The sequence below is a fragment of the Balaenoptera musculus genome, chromosome 4, assembly GCF_009873245.2.
Source record: "Balaenoptera musculus isolate JJ_BM4_2016_0621 chromosome 4, mBalMus1.pri.v3, whole genome shotgun sequence".
Lineage (NCBI taxonomy): Eukaryota > Metazoa > Chordata > Mammalia > Artiodactyla > Balaenopteridae > Balaenoptera > Balaenoptera musculus.
This window is the reverse complement of record NC_045788.1, coordinates 84,789,225-84,806,313: the sequence shown is the minus strand read 5'-3', so window position 1 is coordinate 84,806,313 and position 17,089 is coordinate 84,789,225. Positions and strand designations below refer to the sequence as shown.

Here is a 17,089-nt window from a genome sequence, read left to right as displayed (position 1 = left end):
CAAATTCCTTTTGAAAAGAGTTGGGATATATGTAAATAAAAAGTAATTTTAGAGTAGTATTGAGAGGCAACATAGCAAGCAAGGAGGTTAGGGGTGTAGGTACTGGAGCCAGACTGGCTCACACCCTGGCTCTGTTACTTCTTAGCAGTGTGACTTTGGGGAAGTTTCTTTTATGTTTCTGTATTGCATTTTTCTCAGCTTTAAAATAAGGATATTAAGAGTATATTTATTTCATTAAGTGTTGTGAGGATTAAATGAATAATATAAGAAAAGTGATTAGAATGACTGTTACATAATAACAGCCATGTACATATTTGCCATTATTATTTAGTTACTATGCTCTTTGCTCAGTTAATTAGGTATATATAGTAATTTTATCACTTGGCTTAATTGGCTTAGCCCTCATCGAATCACTCAGTATTTTTAACTAAGTTGAATGGATAATACATGTACAAATACAGTAAAATTTTTATATTCATACATGTGTGCGTTTTCTCCCCCTCTCTCCATCCTTACTCTTTTTTTTCATGTATTTGTTCACAAAGGTAGCATCTTGTCATGTTATTCCCGGGCCTTACATTTTTCATTTAACAATGTTACCTTGGAGATTTTTCCACATTGATACAGTTAAAGATGCCACATTCTTTTTAATAATAGTCTAGTATTCACTTGTACTGATGTACCATCATCATCCTACACAACAATTTTTTGAGAGTTTACTCCTGTATCAGGCACTTTTCTTGAATTAAGTCATGCAAGGCTCGCAACAACCTTATGAGATAGGTATTATTTTTATCCCCATTTAACAGATGAGGCAGTTTAGGCTTTGAGTGGTTAAATGCCCACCAATGTCACACAGTTCATAAGTAATAGGACTCTGGAGTTGAACCCAGAGAGTCTTTTTCCAGAGATTACTATCTTAACACCACAGCTCTCGGACTACTAAAAGTTATTTAACTGCGTAGTCTCCATATTAATGGACATTCCAGTCTTTTGCTGTAAGAAACAGTGCTGTAATAGATTATTTTGTTAATAGCACATTTTGTACACATAAAGTAAATTCCTAAAAATGGAAGAGGTGGGTCAAAGGATTTTGAATTTTGGTGGGTATTGCCAAATTATTGTCCAATTTAGGGATGCACTGAAGGTCAGGTTTGTCCTCAGTATTTTGCCAAAATCTGCCCATTTAGCTTGAGTCTTTGGGAAGCTGAATAGCTGAATGCCTTTAACATTTCTAGCATCCCTGAATTACGTGTGATCTACCATCATGTGATAGCATAGGTTACCCCATATCTAATCAGTATAACAGTGTCAGTATGAGAACAAGGTCTGACAAATGTCATGACGTTTTGTTACTTTCAAATAATGGTAAGCATTCTAGATACAACTTGAAGTGCTGTTTATGTGACTCATACCTTGAAATTCTATCAATTGAAGTTTGAATGTAAATTATTAAAAGTAAAATACTACCGTTGTTAATAATTGTGAAAGTTGCTGATTTTATGTACCGAAACAATTATGTTAGAGCTCTCAAATAATACATAGGGAATCAGATTGCCAATTAATATGAACATTGAGAGTGTGATAGCTAGCTAAATGTAAGAATAACTGTATCTTGTGAAAAATGGGTTGTCACTCTATAAGTCCTAGTCTTAGATAATGCAGAATCAGACAGTGAGGGACTATTAAGATGAGTTACAATATCCACAAATAATTTTGAATATAACATACTTCTGTTCAGTGTGCTCTATTTCATTTGTTTCAAGAAAGAAAAGTATCTCTTATTAATCCAAAGAATAGGCTAAGTGACACCCAAACTCTTCAATGTGATCCAAAACAGACCCTTAAAGTACAGAATGCTCAAGTCCCAACTTGGTACACCTGCAGTGCTTGAATGTAGATTTATAGTACCTGCTATTGTTCACTGGTGTGTGTGTGTTTTAAATATGATCTCATCCTCACCCAAAGATGCTGTTGGATAAGGAGGGTGGGGGAAGTTCCTAAAAATAGGCAATGATAAAGACTATTAATTCTTTATTGTAAACTATTTCTACCTCAGAGAAGAATAAAACAACAGACAAGAACTCCCTCTACCTTCACCCTCCAAATGAATCATTGCACCATAGGAACTTTGATATTCAAAATATTAGAGCTGAGCCTGAATCTTGGAGGACAAACCCTTATATGCCTCATGTCTCTTGGCTCAACAGTTCAAGATAAGATTCCTAAATCCTCACCCAAGATATTGCCATTAAGCCCTGTTCTGAAACAAAAATGAGTAAGTACTTTAGAGGCATTTCTGACTAATATACTCCTGAGCTGTTAAGGGACTGTGGAAATTCTCAGGATTTGCCGAACTTGACTGGACAAGTGGGTGCCCACACAGCCTTATCAAGAGCCACATTAGTTCATTCTAAACAGACAAAAGCCTGTGTGGTGGTTTTCAGCTGTTCCCCCTACAGTATTCCTGGGGTTAAGGTTCTCTTATTAGCATCATAGGTATACATAACATCATGTAGTCTTCTATAACTGTTAGTTGACAAGTAAAAACAAAAGTGAATATGATGTGTTCTGTGTAAGCATTATGCCCTTACAGGAGTCATATTGTCAATACTTTGTGCTTTTTAAAAAAAGTTTTATTGAGGTATAATTGACATAATTGCAAACATATTTCAAGTGTACTGTTTGACATTTTGATACATGTATACACCCATGAAACCATCACTACAGTTAATATCGTGAACATATCCATCACCCTCAAAAGAAATTTCCTCGTGCCTCTTTGTAATCCCTTCCTTCCATAGTGGGGGAGTGGACCTCCCCACTGCCCGTCCCCAAGGAACCACTGATCTCTTTTCTATCACTGTAGGTTAGTTTGTATCTTCTAGAGTTTTATATAAATGGAACCCTTTGCCCAGGGCGGGGGGGTCTACCTCTTACTTTTACCTGTTTCAATGATGCATTTCTTTTTATTGCTGAGTATTCACTGTATACCACAAATGCCACAATTTGTCTATCCCTTCACTTGTTGATAGATATTTGGGTTGTGTTTCTGCTTTTTGGCTGTTATGAATAAAGCTGCTATGAACATCCATGTAGAAGTCTTTGTTTGGACATAAGCTTTCATTTCTCATGGGTAAATACCAAGGAGTAGAATGACTGGGTCATATGATAGGTGTATGCTTAACTCTCTAAGAAACTGCCAGATTGTTTTTATAGTGGTTGTACATTTTACATTCCTACCAGCATTACGTGAGAGTTCTAGTTCTACATCCTTACCAACACTTACTGTGGTCAGTCTTTTAAAATGTTAGCCCCACTATGTATGGAATGGCATTTCATTGTGGTTTTCCTTTGCATTTTCCTAATATTAAGCATATTTTCATGTATTTATTTGCCATTCATGGGTCTTCTTTGTGCAGTATATCTTCAGATCTCTTGCCCATCATTTTAATTGTGTAAAATTGTCCATTTTAGTCAGTTGTCCATTTCTGTGTGTGGTTGTATAGCCTTTTTTTTTTAATAAATTTATTTTATGTTTTTGGTTGCGTTGGGTCTTCGTTGCTGCGCGGGCTTTCTCTAATTGCGGCGAGCGGGGGCTACCCTTTGTTGCAGTGTGCAGGCTTCTCATTGTGGCGGCTTCTCTTGTTGCGGAGCACGGGCTCTAGGCACGCGGGCTTCAGTAGTTGTGGCACGCGGGCTCAGCAGTTGGGGTACTCAGGCTCTAGAGCGCAGGCTCAGTAGTTGTGGCGCACAGGCTCAGTTGCTCTGCGGCATGTAGGATCTTCCTGGACCAGGGCTCGAACCCGTGTCCCCTGCACTGGCAGGCGGATTCTTAACCACCACACCACCAGGGAAGTCCCTGTATAGCCTTTTTGAGCTAATATTTGTTTGTAAAATTTTAAATAATAATACCAGGCAGAATAATGGAGACAAGATTTTATCTATTCTTTGTATAATTATTTGGTGTTCTAGCATTTATAACATCAAACAAAATAACCACTAAAACTATAACATTTTAAACTTTTAACAAACATTTTTATTCTTTTAAATCAAAAGGTCATTCTATGATGGTAATATTTGGCTTCAGCTTTGGCCTCAGGTAAATACTGATTTTTAAAACCTTGGCCGTTGGGCATTAAGCCCGAATGTATATTCAGTGCACTTCAAAGGGGTTGTATCAGTTTTCAGTCAGTGAAGGCATGTGCCTATTTCCCACACACCTTTGCCAGTACTGTCTCTGAGCAATATTTAGTAATTGCCTACTATGTGTCAAGGCGCTTTACTATCTAATTGGGGTACTCATTGAAGAAAGCAGGTGTGGTCCCTGTTTTCCTCACACTTAAAGTCTGGCAGTAGAGACAGACACTGAAAAATTCTGTTCCCAGATTTTTAATTACAGCAGTGGTAAATGCTACAGAAGAACAATATTGAAGGCTGTGAGCACATACCAGGGGGAACTGGAAGTTAATTCCTTAGCAAACCATACTATTGAAAACCTCCATCTGTGATTAAGTCCTTCTCTCCCCACAGCCAATTTAGTTAAATAAACCCTGGTTGTTATTAATCATAGAATACTAGGCAGACTGTTAGAAATGCAAATTTCTTGCCCTCTGAATTCAGTCTGTGGACTTCGACTGAAGTCATATCTTTAAATCCAGATTGTGAAGTGTTTTTTCACCTATGTATATTAAGCAGCGTTCTTTTCCTCTTTTGTCCCCAGTTTATGCTTTATGTCATATTTTTATTTTATTGCAGAGATTTTATGAATTCCTGAGTTGGAGGTAAACCTAGTTAGGGTGATGGTTCCTTTTAAACATTGAGTTAATAAGCCTTCGCACAGTTTGTGAATCTTCTTTCTTTTCTATCCCGTCCATGAAATAAATGACAGGACAGATCCATTTGAATATGTAAGCATGATTTTATAACACAAGGTGTAGTAGCACTTTTACTGCAACACTGCTGATGCTGGCTCTTCTCCTGTGTATATCATTCTCAAATACGTGCATTGCTTGTATTTGGCCTGCTCATGATGTGTTTTCTTGGCAAAGCAATCAAGGAAATTTCTCAGTTAACGTTCAAAAGAGTGGTATGGTAATTGTAGGCAGTTTTCAAGAGAAGTTTCTAGGTATTTTGAGCAATAGTTTATTTTTAAGTAGTTGTAAAATTTCTGGGTTGACTGCTTTTGAAAGGGATAGTTGTCATACAAGACTGTTGGCATTTAAAAAAAAATAATTACAAGCAACTCATAGGCCTGAGAAAACCTATCCAAAAGCCGAAGAGCCATTGCAATGCTCAAAGCCCATGAAGAGTAAGGATACTCTCAGAAGAAAATTTGTTAAGGACAGTCCTCGGCAATGTGAACCTGGAGTTATATAGACTGTTTAACCCCAGAAATTTCATTATTATTATTATTGTTATTGTTATTATTAAATGCTTTTGGGGGGGAAGACTGTAGGATTTGAAATAAACTAATACTTCATTTTTTATCATTATTGAATTTTAAAAATATTTCTAGTTTTTCACTATTATAATGTTAAAATAAACACATAGGGAATTCCCTGGCGGTCCAGTGGTTAGGACTCCATGCTTTCACTGCTGAGGGCTCGGGTTCAATCCCTGGTTGGGGAACTAAGATCCCACAAGCCGCGCAGTGCAGGCAGGCAGGCAGAAATAAATAAATAAATAAATAAATAATACATAAATAAATAAATAACACATATATAAATAAATCCTTATCCACATGTCAGATATATTTCCAGAAGTACAATTTACAAATCAAAAGGTTTGAATATTTTTAAAGGCCTTGTGTATTGCCAAATTGCTTCCCACATTTCTTACAAAATAATAAACCCAAATTGACCTTTCTTTGATGCTTATAGGTCATTCTCATGGCCATTAATCAATTCATAAAATCTTTCCTTGTCTCTTCTATTTATTCTTTGAGTGTAGCTCTTTAATGATTTGTTACTTTAAATCTGCAGTGGTCTAAAATATTAGGTAATAATTTTTAATTGTGCATAAATTGAGTCAATAAGACTATACAAAGTTCTCTTGCAATGTACAGAAGCTTTAAGACTGTCATTCTAGCAGTTCAGAGATCTTGTTTTTCTGTCTCTTAGGTTTTTATTCCAATAAAGGTTGGCAAGTCTGACCACTTTATATATAAACATTATTGTGCTGTATTTAGTTCTAATACCATATATTGTCGTTTCTAGGACATACTTTTTTCCCCCCATATCTCATACCTTTGAAGTTAGTGTCTGTCCTGCAGTTTCTGGAGTGCCTTAGTTAAATGTGTTGGTTTTTCTCTTAGTAGTACATCAAATAAAGGAATATGTTATAATTGATGGTATCTTAGATTAGATGAAATATGGTAGTACTTCTAGGTAGGAGAGTGTGTATGTAAGAATTGCTCTTGTGAGACAGCAGCATAAGAGGATTCATATGAATCCTTAGTTGGTTGCCTTACCTTGGCTTCACCTAGTCAGTAAGTTAAAGTGAATGAAAGTATACTAGCAAAGCGTAAAAAATAAAAATAGCAAAAAATGGGAAGCCATAAAAAATATAAATAACAACAAGTGGGGTACTGTAGTTTAAAGAGAATTATTAAATAAACTATGGTATCCATTTAATGGACTATCATACAGTTTAAGATGATACTTATTAAAATATGTAAAGTTGTATTACAGTATTGATTACAATTATATAAAAAATTGTGAGGAAATAACATCAAAGTCAACAATATTCAAGTTGTGAGACTTTTCTTTGGGTATTTTTAAAATTATAAGCATATTGCTTCTGAAAATAAATTTTAAGCAAAAGTATGTAACAAATGCTTATTTTCTTTACTGTTTGTATCATTTAGCTATCTTCTTGGCTGTTTACGTTCTTGGTAAGTTAAAATATAAAATCAGTGACTCGTTTTTTTCTTTGTAACCTGAAATCAAGAAATATTCTAAAAATTCACATAGAAGTCTTATGGGATATTAATGTTAGCTTCACTATAACTTTTAACTCTTTAATAAGTTTTATCTTATAAGAAAAATAAGAGGAATTTCTCAGATACTGTTTCAGGTAACTTTATTATTCCAAATTTATGACAGTCTATTAACCAGAAGTTTTCTACTACTATTCCGTGTAGCAAAATTATATTGGGTCTGTTTTCATTAATATTCTTATTAGTTCCAAATATGCCCATTTACTTCACAGTTAAATTTATTTTTACTATTATTATCAGTTATTTATGTTTGTGTTATAAAGCTCTAGGCATTAATAAAACACAGCATTATGTGTTGTTCTTTAAAAATCTTAGTTCTTTAGGAGATGGATATTCTAGAAACAGTCAGTTCTTGGTTGTTTTACTACTTGCTCTTTAGTTTGTGAATGATCTGTTATGTCATCTCTTTTTCATCTTCTCCCTTTTGCCTGCATATTATTCTTTGCCATTCTAACATAGAGTCAGTTAATAATGGAAAAGAGGCATCCTGGGCTTTTTTTTTTTTTTTTTAAGGTAATAGAGGTTAAAGCTACTGTCTAAATAAGGTCTTTTGAATTATTTGTTATTATTATAAATGCTTAGATGTTAAAATCAGACTAAATTTGGGCTTCTCCACTCCATGGCTCTAATCTTGAGTGGGTTGCTTAAAGTCTCAAAACCTGTTTACTAATCAAATAATACCTACCTCCTAGGACTGTTGTTAAGGGTTAAATGAGATGTGTTTATTTTTTAACATAATGCCCAGAGTGTGATATGTGCTTAACAATTAGTAGTTTATCTGTTTTTAATATCAGAACATTTTATTGAGTTACTGCTGTGCAAGGCTCCATGCTATATGGAGGGAAGAGAGTAAGAAAATGATAAATTTATGCTCCTTGAAGGCAGGGATACTTGAGTCTGTTCATATGACAGTTCTACCATTGGTCATAGGCTTCTAGCCTATAAATTCAAACCATAGAACTTATACACTAAATAGAGTATTTTGTTATTCTGGTTAATGCTTTGGATTATCACCTCAGTATAACCCGATTTTATTTATAAAATTTTGAAGTGAAAGGAATCTGTGATTGTTTATTTCTAGAAATGCTATCAAAATTGTTTATGGATAAGCTTGTCATCAAAGCATAAGAATATGTAGCCAATAAGATTTGAATTCTATTCCCAGCTTGATTGTCCACCCTAGCTTTTATCTTTACTATTTCTTTTACAGGATTAGTTGTATTTTAATAAGTGAAAGGGTGTTATCTGTGTGTGCCCTCAAAAACTTTTATTGTAGTAGGAATAAATGTTTTCTGATTCTGTTAGTCCAGTTTGCCATCTGTGATCTTTCTATACTTCTCTCCTCTGATTCCCACTTTTGTCTGCATATTTCCTTGTAGTCCATCTCAAGTAATTTTTTGTGAACTATTTAAGTAATGACCTTATAGTTGCCTTTATTCTTAGCCTTTTGGCCTATCCATTTTTAAAAAAATAACACCATGAAATATGTATACCATATAAAAATATTTATTCTTGAAATCCTCTCCTTTCTGTAATGTTATAAAGGCAACAAGGACCCAGATGCTTTCTGTCTTTCGGTTTTGCTGTCCTTAGCAAGGTGGCCTGTCTGCTTAGATTTGCTTCTTTCAAGGTCCCAAGATGGCTGCATGTCCCATGCAGATGACCAGATCCCAAGGGAAAAAGTGTTTTTCATGGCCTGTGTATTTTAAGAGAGCAAAGAAATCATTCCCAGAAGCTCCCCAGTAGACTTTGCCTTACCCCTTATTGGTCAGAACATCATAACATGCTCATTTCCAAACCAGTCATTGACAGGGGACCTGGAATTACCTTGATGTGTCTACCAAAATTTGAACCAGTTTAGGGTTTTCCTAACAAGATAAAAAGGGGGAACTAGTTATGCTAGTCAGTAATCTGCCACATAAGCCTTTCTAATGGTGTTGCTAGGGAGGTAGGTTAAATAAAATGAATAGAAAAGTGCTTCACAAAATGATTTTGTACTATATGAATATAAGGTAGTGCTATTAGCTGGAATTCTACCAATTCTATAACTTTCGTTATAATTTATAGCAAGCATAAAAATATTAGACAGATTCTTGATGCCTTTCTCCAAGAAGGTAAACTGTGTATGAAAATAAGTATTTGCTTTTAATCAACTAGATTCTTCTTCATCTTAAAAAAAAAAAATCTATTATTTCCAAAGATAGTCTTCAGTCAGTTGGATAGGATGTATATTTCCAAGCGTTATGTTAAGTATCAATGAAGTGCCCCGGTATCAATTAAGGATTTTGTATGTAAATAAATATTGTCTTAGAACCTTGGTATTTAGCTTTTACATAACACCTTACCCTTGCCTCCAACAATTGTATCATCCAAGACTGGTAGTGAAAACATTTCTCGACTAATGAAATTGCTAGGTATAGTGCATTAACCCGTAGCAATTTGTAAGGGATCTTGTAAAACAGAAGGAACAAAACTGGGCCTCTGGTGTTGTGATTTGCCACTGCAGTGTTCTGCAGCGTTTGGGGGAGAGACTGGTGACTCATTAGATCAGATGGTTGCCTGTGCTATCTGGATTTTTCCCCTTCTACAGCAGGGTTTTTTGTTTTTTTGGTTTTTTTTAAATCTTTCACAAATATGGGGGGTGGTTACAGTTTGTGACTATTAGAATTTTGGATTTTTTTTTTTTTTTTGGCTGCATTGGGTCTTCATTGCTGTGTGCGGGCTTTTCTCTAGTTGCGGTGAGTGGCGGCTATTCGTCTTTGCGGTTCGTGTGCTTCTCATTGCGGTGGCTTCTTGTTGTGGAGTGCGGGCTTCAGTAGTTGCGGCGTGTGGGTTTCAGTAGTTGTGGCTCACAGGCTTTAGAGTGCAGCCTCAGTAGTTGTGGCGCACGGGCTTAGTTGCTCCGCGGCATGTGAGATCTTCCTAGACCAGGGATTGAACCCCTGTCCCCTGCATTGGCAGGCGGATTCTTAACCACTGCGCCACAAGGAAGTCCCTAGAAGCTTGGTTTTAATTGCATTTACTTTTTATCCTTAAAAGAGGAGTCCAACAGCTAAAGCCAATTTTAAAAATATAATCGAGTTGATTTCTCTATGAGCGCAGGTACATATAACACATTGTTTTCGTGAAAGCAGCTGTTTTTAAAGTAAATATCATGCTTTTATTTTTTAAACGATTGAAGGCAACAATGATAGCTGCATATCGTATTAGAAAGGAGTTATTACATAGCACATAAAACTTCATGTAGGATTAAATCATATCATGATAGTTTGGATCTTATGGACATTTGGCATAAGATTAACTTTCAGTATAATCTGACTTGCAGTATCATTTGCTTATAGCAAGTTAAACTGTTTTGGGAGGTTGTTGTCTTAACATTTTTGAAAGCCTACGCTGGGAATTCCTTGGCAGCCCAGTGGCTAGGACTCCACGATTTCACTGCCGAGGGCACGGGTTGAGTCCCTGGTTGGGGAACTGAGATCCCGTAAGCCGTGCGCATGGCCAAAAAAAGAAAAAAGGCCTGTGCTTTTTCACATAGAGACATAAGCATTCAGTAGTGAAGCAGAAGATTTTAGTGCGGTATTTTTATTTTCACTCTTTTCATAGATAACAATGAAGGGTGGTTAATGGATACAAATTAGTATGTTGTATGACCATGTCGATCAAACTGCTATATGCTTTGCCCTATTCAGTGGTTGTCAATATAATATGTCTACCTAATTTATCGTTTTTATTTTATTTGTGGGGAGGAAACACTTCCATATTTTTCTTGTAAAACACACATTGTGTATGTTGAAGTAGAGGGCAAAACTTGTTTGGATTAAGAGGGTAAATAAGAGCAGACAAAGAAATTTGGCTGCTTACAGTAGACTGCTGTAACATCCTGTTGTCTGTCAAGATTCTGGGGAAGTGTTGGGGAGGTATTTATTACTTTAGTGCTTACTTGTTTTTCTGCAACTGGGGTGCTTTGATGAAAAAGCTTTAGAAGTATATTATCTATATATGTGTGTGTGTGTGTGTGTGTGTGTGTGTGTGTGTGTGTGTGTATATCCTTATATCTGTGCTGTGGGAATTGCAGATTTTAATGTTCAAGAAAGCCTGTTACCTTGGACTGATCCTTGGAAGTTTCTCAAAGTGTTTAACTGTTAAGAGGTTGGAGCCTGAAACTTATGGACCAGGAAAACATATTTTCCAATATCAGAAAATAGTACTTCAGACTTCTTTTCCTGTGACTACCGGTGATGGGCTGTATCTAAGGTTTATGTTGAAGGAGGAGGAGCAAGTTCCTTTCAGAAACTAAGGCTTCCGTTGTATGGGAACCTTAGCCAGAGAATTGCCTATTGGGCCGTGCTTTCTAAACCCACTTTTGTATTGTTTTCCATTTCACAAAGTAACTAATTACAAGATTACTAAGACAGAAAACAGGCCAAAAATTGTAGTGCTTCAAGTGTGAGTCTAAGTTTCAGTTATCCAGGGAGTAATTATTCAGTTTGTTCATTGTAAGTATTTAAGGTTCTCTGGAATCAGATGTCTAAAAGGAGTCTGGTGTATAAGATTTTCTTAAGGATCAACACATGTGAAAGGAAGGGGACGGAAACAGAGTTGGTCTGGGAAAGAAGTGCAAATGCAATGCAAGCCCGACAAAGCCTCAGCTGACCAGGGGGGATGATCTGGAGTGAGCATTTATTGCTTGTGACATGTCCCGCATTGGGGTGATAGGGCTGGGCCTTTCTTTATACCCCCACTTTGCTCAGTCACCCTGTGCAGGTTGCTCTGTGAAGGGTGTGAATGTGGGCAAGGCAGCTCTCTGCATCTGAGGCCGACCCTGAAGGGCTGACAGCTGTTGGCTATCCACTTCCTTGAAGTGGAATCTGAATGTTGCAGCTCTGTGTCTAATAAGATAAAACATATAGTCTTGAGGTAGAGACTATTGCCCTCTGTACCACATAGGATTGTTCAGATGTATACAATAGAAATCAGCCTAGTTAATTGAGGAGGCAGAGTGCAGTGCTTAAAGAGCATAGGCTTTGGAGTCAGACTGCCTCGGTTCATAATCCCACCTTTACTGTTTGCTGGTTTTGTGATCTTGGGCAAAGTTACTTACACCTCCATTCTTCAGTTTCCACATTTGTAAAATGGAGATGGTATTAGGGGGTATGAAGTTATTCAGTAACTATTAACTGAGTGCTTATTTTCTTTGCCCAGGCACTGTTTTCTTTACCCTCATGAAACTAAGTATTCTAGGGAGTGATACAGATGCTTATACTAAACACAGTAAACAAGTAAATTAAAAAGAAAAAATATTCTTTCAGGTAGTTAAAATTTCTATGAAGAAAAGCAGGGTAAGAGCATCGAGGATGACAATGGGAAGAGAGGGACTATTTCATGAGAGTGAGGAAAAGACATTCTAGGCAGGGCACAGCAAATATAAAGGTCTGAGTTGCTGAAGCCGAGATTAAAATTTAACATGTTGAAGCATCAAAAATGGACAAAAGTGCTTGGAATTCCTACATTTTATACTTTAAAAACTGGTGTTTTCATAATTTTCTTATTTTATCATGAAAGATGTGTTAAGAGCTGGTTTTTGAATGTATTTGTAACCACTTCTCTGCATATCATACAATGGTGTACAAAAAGCTAAATTACTTGTGACCATCATCATGTTTTTCTCCTCTTAACATTGACTTTTTTTTTTCCTTCCAGTTTTATACTCATTGACTATATTCCCCACACTGTACATTCATGCCTGTGACATTCATTTTGCAACTGGAAGTTTGTACCTCTTAATCTCGCATTTCTTTCCTTCCCCCACCTCTTTCCCCCCTGGCAACCACCTGTTTGTTCTCTGTATCCATGACTCTGTTTGTGTTTTGTTATGTTTCTTCATTTGTTTTGTTTTTCTTTTGGCTGCGCAGTGCAGCATACGGGATCTTAGTTCCCTGACCAGGGGTGGAACCTGTGCCCCTGGCAGTGGAAGTGCGGAGTCTTAACCACTGGGCCACCAGGGAAGTCCTGTTTTGTTTTTTAGATTGCACATTTAAGTGAACTCATGCAGTATTTGTCCTTTTCTGTCTGACTTATTTCACTAAGCATAATACCCTCTAGGTCCATGTTGTTGAAAATGGCAAGATTTCGTTCTTTTTTATAACTGAGAAATATTCCATTATATTTGTATACCACATCTTCTTTACCTATTCATCTATTGATGGGCATTTAGGTTGCTTCCATATCTTGGCTGTTGTAAACAGTGACTTTTTTTTTTTTTTTTTTTTTTAATTTTTGGCTGTGTTGGGTCTTCGTTTCTGTGCGAGGGCTTCCTCTAGTTGTGGCAAGCGGGGGCCACTCTTCATCGCGGTGCGCGGGCCTCTCACTATCACGGCCTCTCTTGCTGCGGAGCACAGGCTGCAGACGCGCAGGCTCAGTAGTTGTGGCTCACGGGCCTAGTTGCTCCGCGGCATGTGGGATCTTCCCAGACCAGGGCTCGAACCCTGCATTGGCAGGCAGATTCTCAACCACTGTGTCACCAGGGAAGCCCAACACTGACTTTTTAAAAAGTAGAATCATCTTGATTTGCTATAAGAATATTAATCAGATGAATGGAAATTTGTGGATCTGGTGAAAAGCATATTTAAGTGAATTTATAGTATTATCACTTAGGCTCTTGGTTCACTTATTAGTTTGCTATCACTGTTCCTAATGCCTGCTGCCTTTGGCATAAATTAAACAATATATGCCTAAAAATAAAGTTTAAAACTGTAGAATCATCAGTTTCCTATGGTGGCTAGGATTATCCAGCTGAGTGATAAATCCACAAGGCAGCTGAATCATGAACAAACTCATTTGATTTCCACTAATTATTGCTCATACATTTGGAGGCTCTTGTTGTTGTTTAAAAGGGAAAGTATGTAAACACCTGTGTTTAAAAATCAGAACAGATACTGTTATTGCCTCATGAACATTCTAGAACACCTTCATGAACCCTAAGAGATTTAAAGCATCTGTAAGAAAGTTCTACTGTATACTCTAATGCCTCCTCATCTTTCAAGTTTCAGCTTAGCCTCCTCTAAGTCACTCTTGTCCTGCCCAAGTCAAGGTTAGATGCCTCTTCTAAATCACTCTGCACTGCTCTATGAGAGCACATTTGTTACCCTATTGTAACTATTCTTACTCCACAGTATTTTCAATCTATGATACAGCACCTGGCATATCATTGATGCTTAAAATAAAATCTACTTAGTTTTAGAAAATAAAGTTATGGTAAAATACACATAATAGCTAAGAAAAAAACTAGCCACTTGACTAGATTTGGTTCATATAACAAGAAGATAAGAATATGTTAGGTTCTTTTTAGAAATATAGGCAATATTAGCTTGTACTAACAGAATAAAGCTAGTAGTCATCAGTAATACTTTTCTGTTAGACTTACTGTTAGGTGCGTCACAACAATCCCAGTAGATTTTACAGATGAAATGAGTCTCAAAAGGTTGAAAGAATTTGATTTGCTCAAGGGCACAATTTATAATTTCAGACTCCATTTGTCTGACTCAAAGCCTTGGTCTCTGTTTCTCAATAAAAAGAAAGCAGCCAGAACAGATGAAAGTGGTACTCTTCAGAACTTACTCATATGACATTTAGAATACAGTTTTTAATTTTGTTTGTTCTGTTTTAAAAGAAACATTGACATCCTGAATACTTCCAGAAGAGGGTAGCCTCAGGGGAGAAAGATCTGAAAAAGGCTGTCCTTTGAGGGACGGTTGAAGACACCAAAGAGAATTCCTTGGGGAGGGAAGATACTCTGTGTGGCTACAGTAGTTGGAAGAAACGGCCAGAGGGTAGAAGTTGGGGAAGTAGATTTAGGTTGGATACAAAACAACTCTCTAAGAGGCGATTTCTAAAAATAGAATGGCTTTTTCAAAATTGAAGCCCTGTTTAAATGGTAGGTATTACAGATGAATTTTTTGTGAGCATTTTACATCTCACAAGGAACATTTTGACAAACTGTAATTTAATCATAGCCCCAGGGTAGGTGGTACTCATGTTTTTCAAATGAAGATATTAAGAGATTTTGATTTGTCCAAGATCTCCTGCAGCATGTCACTGGTAGAATCAGGATATTTCCTAAGCCTGCTGACTCAATATTTCATGATATTTCCACTTTAATAGGCAGATGATCATGTATCATAGGAAATACCCATATTTGGGGAAGAAGTTAGACTGTATTATTATAAAATTCTCTTCTGACTTTGAAAATCTTTGATTTTCTGGAGATTAAAATTTGACGTCCTTTGCTTGTTTAGTACTTCTTTGAAGACTTTGCCCAACCCATTTCCCAAATAAATGCTTATCTTTAAACTTTGTTTTTTCCCCTGTTATCTAAGTAGTTTCTAGAAAAACTTTCATCTTTTTATATTCTAATCTTTTGCAGTCCCATTCCTACTTACTCAACAGTTCCCTTCTGCATCTTTAGGAGGCTGGAAAATCCTGTAAACCAGTTTCCCCTTTTCTTTACTTCCTCCCTCAACTTGCCCTTCCTCCAATTTTCCTACTGACACCAAAATCCTTGCCTCCTTTACATTGACATTTGTGACTGTAATATCAGATTTATTATTATTTTTCCATGATTTCCAAGGACTTATACACTAACTTCATCTTTATCAATAAACGACCAAAATGATGATAGTCTCTACCTTATCACTGATACCATCTTTAAGGTATTGGTACTTTTCTTGCCCCTTTGATAATATTCTTCTCACTTGGAAGATCTCCCATATCGCCATGTGGTGTTTTTTGTTTTTTATTTTTTGTTTATTGGAGTATAATTGCTTTACAATGTTGTGTTAGTTTCTGCTGTATAACGAAGTGAATCACCATATGGTTTTGATCTTTAATTGTTTTTACTCTTGCTTGTTTCTTTAATCACTCTTTAATTCTTCCCTGCTATCCCTGTACACCATCCCCCTTCTGAAGGCACTAAGTGTATCAAACCAGAAATCCACTGTTAATGACTGTATTGTTACACTCCCCTCTGGAATTCTTTGATACCTTGGTTAATGGATTACAAATTGTATTCCAAGGAGTGTAGGGTTCTGTAGCCGTCCTTCAATGACTCCGGAAAGACTGAAAAACACCACTCTACCCTGCCTGATTTAATACCTAAGCCTCAGGGTTTGATTTTCCTCTCTTTCTGTATTCTTTATATCTGGACTCAACTCAGCCTTGAAACTTACTTTCCAGTTACCTGTTCCCCTAACTCATCCCCAATGATTTACACTTTTCCCACATCTGAATCAATTTCTCCTTTGCTCCCAATGTGTTGTCATTTTGAACACTTAAGTAATTTTGTTTTATGGTACAGTTGTTTAAAGCCAGTGAAATCTCCTTTTATTCATAGTCTTTATTCCCTAAGTTTAACACAGTACCTTTTCCTTGGTAGGAGCTCAGTAAACATTTAATAAATTGAGTCCATTTGTTACCAGTTAAGTTGTATGGACCCCTGCTCGGGCCCTAGCCCACTGAGGCCCTCTGCCTCCACAGAGAAGGTTTTTTTCCATTAGGGTTCCAGCAGCCCAAAAATGAAACCAAAGCGGAAATTGAAGCAACAGAAGCTTTATTCAATGGCCAGAGAATGGATAAGTGGGAACTTAGTTCACAAATCAAGTTCTCGCCTTAATGGCAAGACGGATTTGCTTTTAAGGAATAAGGATAATGGGGGGAAGGAGTGAGACTAATGATGGGGATGCATATGCATTAGTTTTCTGGGAAAGAGGCAGATTTTCCTGGAAATGGGATGCCACCACTTTTCTGTCCTTTTTTGGTCAGTGACTTCCAGTCACGGCCGCTGGTAGGTGTGTCATTTAGTACACTAATGTAGTAAAATCAGTATAGAAAGAGACTCGGGGTCTCTTGGAGTTCAGATTCATCGCCATCTTGGTTTCAGCTGGTTCTATCCGGTTTTTGTTTTTGTTTTTCTCTTCCTATAGCTTCCTTTCTTTGTGTCCTGTGATTAAAGATATATGTTAGTTCCTATTCCAAGGAGGGTTGGTGGGTTTTGAGCAAGGGTCTGGTGACAACTCTGGTAACATATTGACA

At 36.8% G+C, this 17,089-nt stretch overlaps 1 protein-coding gene across 3 annotated transcripts in view; it reads left to right on the top strand.

Moving 5' to 3' along the window:
* The window catches only part of ATP6V1A (ATPase H+ transporting V1 subunit A), a 66,353-nt gene that overhangs the window by 9,961 nt on the left and 39,303 nt on the right, over positions 1-17,089 (top strand). The window contains exon 2 of one of the 3 annotated variants that reach the window (XM_036851454.1): positions 6,869-6,895. The exons of the other annotated variants lie outside the window; for them this stretch is intronic. The gene's annotated coding sequence lies outside the window, so the exon portion shown is untranslated. The remainder of the gene's footprint in view (positions 1-6,868; positions 6,896-17,089) is intronic. 3 annotated transcript variants of the gene reach the window in all.